The sequence below is a fragment of the Gossypium raimondii genome, chromosome 4 (assembly GCF_025698545.1).
Source record: "Gossypium raimondii isolate GPD5lz chromosome 4, ASM2569854v1, whole genome shotgun sequence".
NCBI lineage: Eukaryota > Viridiplantae > Streptophyta > Magnoliopsida > Malvales > Malvaceae > Gossypium > Gossypium raimondii.
Window position 1 is genome coordinate 16,977,640 of NC_068568.1, and position 7,096 is coordinate 16,984,735.

The 7,096-nt window shown below is 35.9% G+C and overlaps 1 pseudogene; it reads right to left on the bottom strand.

Moving 5' to 3' along the window:
• Positions 1–653: 653 nt before the first annotated feature.
• LOC105767259 (thaumatin-like protein 1b) lies at positions 654–3,052 on the bottom strand (annotated as a pseudogene).
• Between the last annotated feature and the right edge of the window lie 4,044 nt (positions 3,053–7,096).

The following is a 7,096-nucleotide window of genomic DNA, read 5'->3' on the forward strand; positions in this document are numbered from 1 at the left end:
GACTGCTATTATGGTGGCTCGACCACCCATATCTGATTCTGGTAGCTTATTTGCATTTTGGTGGCTTGACCATACTTATCTGATTTTGGTGGGTTACTGCACTATTTCTGCCAACTTGACTACACTATTCTGAAAGTGACATAAGCTCACTATTGCGATGTGTAGGGTTGGATGGGTATTTATTACACTATTTGGTGTGTAGGGATGACCGGAGATGATGCGTAGCGAATGGGCGTAGGATCCTACTAAAAAAACAAGCCACCCACTAAAAAAACCTACTTTATTTTTTCAAAATATAATACTTTTAAAATATTATTATTTTTAAATTTATCTTTATCTTAAAATTTTTTAAGAAAATTATGTTTTACTCTAATAACATAATTATAAGTTATAAAAAGAATTCTTTTGTCACCCATAGTAGGTAAAAGGTAATCTATATAGATTAATTGTGTCCATGAAGACAACAAACAAACCATTAATATTAATTAATTATTTAACATTTTTATTGTTTTTGGATTAAGCATTTTAGTTAATAAGTACTAAGAAAATAAAGTAACAATTAACAACATAAAGATTTTATTAGTACTAATGATTAAATAAATAAATTTGAATATTCAAATTTTGGAATATTATTATTTTTTTAAAAATTCTCCTCAAGGGCTAAAAGTTATGAGATAATTAGCTCCACCACTGCATGTAAATGTACTACTCTTATCATTAAAAGCATAACTATAAGCCTAAGGGCATTGACTCTTAAAGATCTTCGAATATTGTGTTGGATGGCAAGTAGATGGTATATTATAAGTGCTGGTGCAACAATATTGGGGTTGATTAAAAGCCAAACATGCTCTCTTGCAGATAATAACACTTCCATCCGATCCCTTAACTTGCAATTCCGGGTGACTAGCTGCATTCACATTGGCTGCGCAACTCGTGGCACTGCAACTGGCTGGTCTGCCTTGTGGGGTGATTGAAAGAGGCAAGTTAAAGCCATCAACGAGGCGAACATCGTAAAAATCTTGTCCAACATTTGTTGCCAAGGTGAATTCTATCACTGATGCTAGTGGGATTGCATCGGCACCATTGATGTAATCTGATCGGGTCCACAGTCCGCTGTGGAACTCTGGAACTTCCCATTTGTGTCTGCGCATTAGGTTCGACCCCAAACACGACTCGACCATGGGGTCGGGACATTTAAATTTGATGAAGCTTTCGAGGATCTTGTCCTGTTAGAGATGCTAGCCGAATTGTGTAAGGGCAGTTGTTAGTGAATGTAAATATAGATGTATGAGCCCCTGCAACAAATAAAATAAAATAAAAAAAAACTTTATCAGGTAAGAATTTACAAATATAGATGTCAGAATTGGATGCCAGTTGAATTCAAATGAGTGAAATTATCCACCATGGAAGAAAAAAATGGTCAGAGAAAGTGCAAAGATGAACTTCCATCACTAACGTTTTTAGGTTTTTCTTCTTCTTATTTTTGCCTTTAATCTCTTTTTTATATGTATATATGTATATATGCGTTGTCATCTTAAAAGTTATAGGTAGTTATGAAAAAAAATTAATGCAGGGCATGTAAACTTTTATATATTGAAATACATAAATAGTGTATGTATATTAATTTTATAATTTATTTTTGAATGGAAATAGTGTTGCTTAACCTATGCCATTAAACTCAATCAATAATAGTATAGATAAAACTAAATTAGTTCTCAATATTCAGCTAGAGACATCAATTCTAGCTTACCAACAATATAATTAACTATAGTATGCCATGAATTCATTCAGTGCCATCAATTTTCTTGAGTTCACATGCCTAGTGGTCTTTTTCTTTCTTTGGGACACTTTAGGATTTGTTAAGTTGGTTGATATCAAGACTTTTAATGGTTTTGGGGATACTTCCTTCAACTTTTTCCATGTGTGACAAGTGTCCAACCATCATCATGATTATCTTTTCGAGAAAGATGTTTGCTCCTAGTCTCTTGCAGATTGACTATCCAACTCACATATGGGGTTAGAATGATGGGATCAAAAGAGCCAAACTTTATCATCAAATCTAGTTGAGAAGCCGTTTTGACTTAAGTCAGGTGTGATGACACTACTTCTTCCTCCTCAAATTTTCTATCTTTATAGAGCTTTGGAATTTTATCCTTCAATAAAAATCCCTTCTTAAGAGGGTGGCTGATCAAGCGATGATACTTGCAGTAGTTTGAATCATCAACTTTATCAGCTTCTTCTGGCCGCTACATTTCTCGCAACTAAAATAACCAGTTTTTAAGAAGTTCTTCCAACATACTTATGATGTCAGAATCGGGAAAGGGGTACTTAATTTCTTGACTTTCCTTTAGATTAAATTTCCCCTTACTTTTAACTTGAGATGGGGAAGGCTTTGTTTCTTGAGACTTCTTAGACTTTGAAGACACCTTAAGGGACTTAGAGTTAACAGTCATAGATTGCTTGCTTTCTCTTTTGTTGGGAATGGTACTACCCCTTTTGTGAATTTCTTGCTTCTTTTTCCCTTTTCTTGGCTCTAGGACTAGAGACTCTAGATTTCCAATAATTTTCATACTCAGTTCCATATCATGAGCTCGAGTAGCTAACTCTTCAAAGGACTTTAACTTGATACCTTAAAAAATGTAGCACAACCTCCAATTTATTCCTTAGATGCACATGTCGAGGATTGAAGATTTAGACAATTTTTCCTTGCAATTCAGACTCAAATTCCTCTTATGGTAGATGTAGTCAATGACTAGTTTATCTTTCCATTTTAGTGTAGCTATAAACTAGATCATGCTAAAAATGCAACGAGTGTTGTAATATCTATTGAGAAACTCGCATTGAAGTTGTTCCCACTATTAATTGTTTGAGGCTCAAGGCCAGTGTACTAGTCGAAGACATTTCCTTTTAGTGACCGAACAAATTACTTCATCATGAGATCACCATCTATTCCAGCATTATTGCAGGTCTCCACGAAATGAGCAACATGTTGCCGTGGTTTCCCTTTTCCATCAAACTCTAGGAATTTAGGAGGTTGATAGCTTGCTGGCATTTTGAGATAATCAATTCTGCAGGAGCGTGGCTTGGTATAGGTGTAACGCCCTAAATTTTGAATATATGATTTGTTAAATTTTGTCATGATTAAGTATTAGCTTTAGTGGTTTGGGGCCTTGATTTTATGTTGGAGGTCATGGGTTCAAATCTCTCTTTTGAAAAAATTTCAATTACGTTTTTCCCTAATCCTATTTTACTACTTCTGAATTAAATATTATTTTCACTCGATTAGTAATAGAATGAGTCTACTGGTTCAGTGGTTAAGTTTCTGTATATCCTTTGATCTTGTGTTTGAATTCTTAAGTAAGCAAATTGGAAATATTTTTTTATGCTACTTCTGTGTTGCTTTTGTGGATGAATTTAGATTAAATTTAAACTAAAAAAAATTTGATTACTTAGTGGGATAGGATTTGATTTCTTTTTGAAAATAAATATGTTTTTAATTAACTAATTAATTTTCATTTTCCCCAAAATATACCACGTTTTCGCTCTGTTTCAGGTTCATTTTGTTTTTGAATTATTTTTTCCCTACTCCCACGTTCCCCAATTGTTTCACGTCTGTTTCTTATTTTTTTCTTTCTTGTTTCTTTCTTTTGTTTGTTTGTTTTATCGTTTTGTGCGTCCCTTTTGAATTGTCAAAAATCTGAATTGTCGACGTCACATGGCCATGTGCCAGGTCGTGTGCTGGACCATGTGAGACACAAGGTCTAGGTTAATTGGGCCGTGTGCCAAAAAATTAATTACTTGCACACTGAGCTTGTAAGCTCACTCTCGATTTGTCTGTTTACTTTTAGGTAACCCTTAGATTTAGGATGGGTTAGGGCGACGGGAGCTCCGTTGAACATTTCTGTTAATTACGTTATTTTTTCCATTATTTTTATATTTTGGTTTATGGACGGTTTGGACATTTTTGGAACTATTTTAACATTTCAATTTTATTTTTTTATTTTAACTAGTTAAAAGTTTTTGGTGGGTTGGAATTGAGTCGCTAAACGATGGATTTTACAATGAAAAACCGCATTTTCAAAACTGAATGCTACTAAGATTTTTCTGCTGAAAACTCAAATGATTATAATATTTATATATGTAAAATCAATTTTTTGCATTAAATCAATTAAAAAGATATGTTCTCTAATAAGTTGGATTTTTACATTACAAGAGTTAACAACATCTTTTTAAAACTAACGAATTTTGGGCTTTTTCAAATGAATTTGCAGTAATCTCTTCAAATTTGGCTATAATGTCTAGGCCGAGTTTGGAGTGTTACATTTGGTGGTATTAGAGTCGAGTTCAAAACTCGGGATTTGATTTTGGGTTCGAAAATTTTGTGAAAACTATTTTAAAATAAAATTTATTTCTATTTAAATTAGAAACGTAGGTTTACAGAATACCGAGTCTCCAGCACTGATCCTGTAAGTACTTTTGACTTAACTAAACTTTAGTTTAGAAAAACCCTAAAATGTTAGAACTACTCTACGATCGTTAGAGACTGTAACAACTCCGTAAAATCTTCTAATAAATTTCTAAGCATAAAATGTATGTTAATAAACATCAAAAATGATACATAAAACTCTGTAATTTAGATAAAATACTATGAGTGTGCGTGGAACTCGTGGACGCAATAATCGTAGGCACGATAGGCATCAAAGAGGGGCTTGAGCTGAGCTGTCCTTGATGGGTACTATGCCCAATCTGGATACAAGTGAAATACCAGTAGGCCTACAGCTGAGACTAAGTTTTAGACTTAGACGATTGGGGATGACGTATTGTCCCAAGCCATGTTGAAAGTGTTTGAGAAGGTCATTAGGACCCATTCTAGATCTGAGAGCCGTGGGTCGGTAACTGAACGAAACCGGTTCAATGGTGCAAAGCTATTTAGGGGTGTCACTGGAGTTGCCTCAAATGTGGCCAAGTATATGTTGGAGGCCACAGAGACGATTATGATTGATATTGACTGCATACCTAAGCAGAAATTGAATAGTATAGTGTTTTTGTTTCGTAATGAAGCTTATTGGTGGTGGCTGACCATTGAAGAGGGTACTCAGCCTGAGTAGATATTGTAGGAATATTTTAAGAGCGTCTTCCAGAGCAAATATGTGGGGGCTCGTAGACGCGAGTTTATAGGTCTTACTCAAGGGGATAGGATTGTGGCTGAGTATGAGGTTGAGTTTCTGATATTGAGCAGATATAATTGTGAGCTCATGTCGTCCAACTATGAAAAGAGCATTCAATTTGAGGAAGGGTTAAAGTATGACCTCAAGGTTCTGATAACTCCTAAAAGGGAGTGAGTTTTTACTGTCTTGGTGAAAAATGTAATGATTGCTAAGGAGGTTAAGCACACTGAGCGTAAAAAGAGGGACAGTGAGGGGTAAGATTAAAAGGGATTCAAAGCCCTCTAGTTCTGTTCAGCGGCCTAAGAAATTGGCCAGATTTGATGGGCCTTCGAGGGTTGAGGCATCTATTGCTTCTACTCTGGGTCAGACATGTGGAGATTGTGGTAAGCGCTATTTGGGTAAATGTTGTAGGAGGTTGGGAGCTTTCTTGCGATGTAGGCTGATGGAGCACCGCATCAAGGATTGTCTGTTCCACTTTGATTAGGTGCAATCTCCAACTCTGGGTTTAGTTCAACCTCAGTAAGCAGTTTAGCAACCACTTAGGGGCTGTGGGCAAGCCAGAGGTGGTAATGGTTTGGGTAGAGGACAGTGAGCATTGGGCAGAGGTGCAAATCAGGCAGAGGCTAGACAACTTGCATTGGCTTATGCAACAAGATGTCGCAAGGGCAGAGACACCGTAGACATTATCGCCAGAACATTCTTTATTAATTTTGTATTGTACTTTGCACTGATAGATATAAGTTCAACACACTCATATATAGATACCTCTGTTTTTATGAACTTGGGTATTCCTATTAAGAGCACTTCTGGTGAAGTTTTTGTGATCAGTCCACTAGGTCAGTCAGTTTAGGTTGACAAAGTTTATGAGAGAGTACCATTGGAGATACAAGGTGTTGTGCTTCCGGCTCGTCTGATAGAGTTGTTGTACGGAAAATTTGATTTGATACTAGGAATGGATTGGCTCGTGGAGCATTAAGTCAGCTTAGACTGTGCGACTAAGAAGGTAACTTTGAGGTCTGATGATGATTTGGAGGTTATTTTAATCTGAGAGAGTCGCGATTACCTCTCCAATGTGATCTCTGCTCTTATGGTCGAAAAGTTAGTTCGAAAAGGGTGTGAGGCATTTTTGGCCTTTGTGCATGACTCAAATATTTTGGGTTCATTTGTTGGGGATATTCAGAGTGATAGGAATTTTTAGATTTTTTTCAAAGAATTGTCAGGGTTACCTTCGAACAGGGAGGTCAAGTTTGGTATTGAGATTCTATCGAGTACAGCTTTAGTGTCAAACGTTCACTACCGCATGATACTGAAGGAGCTTATAAAATTAAAGGCTTAGATTTAGGAACTTATTGATCGAAGGTTCATTTGGCCTAGTGTGTCTTCATGGGGAGCACCAATTCTATTCGTAAAGAAGAAATATGGTACTATGAGGATGTGTGTGGATTACTGTCAGCTAAATAAATTGATGGTAAAGAATAAGTACCCACTTCTGAGGACTGACGAATTGTTCGAGCAACTTCGTGGGGCCTCCGTATTTTTTAAGATAGATCTCTGTCCTACCATCAACTTACGGTTAAGGAGGTTGATATTCATAAGACTGTTTTTAGAACTCGTTATGGGTACTACGAGTTTCTAATCATGTCTTTTGGTTTGACGAATGTTTCAACTTATTTATAAACCTTATGAATCGAGTTTTTTAGCCATATTTGGATCAATTCATCGTGGTCTTCATCAATGACATTCTGGTATACTCTAAGACTGAGGATGATCATGATGAGCATCTTATAGTAGTTTTGTAGATACTCCGTGAGAAGAAGCTCTATGCTAAGTTGAGTAAATATGAGTTTTGGTTAAGGGAAGTCATTTTCTAGGTTATGTGGTATCTATTGAAAGGATTCGAGTTGATCCTAAAAAGATTGAGACTGTGC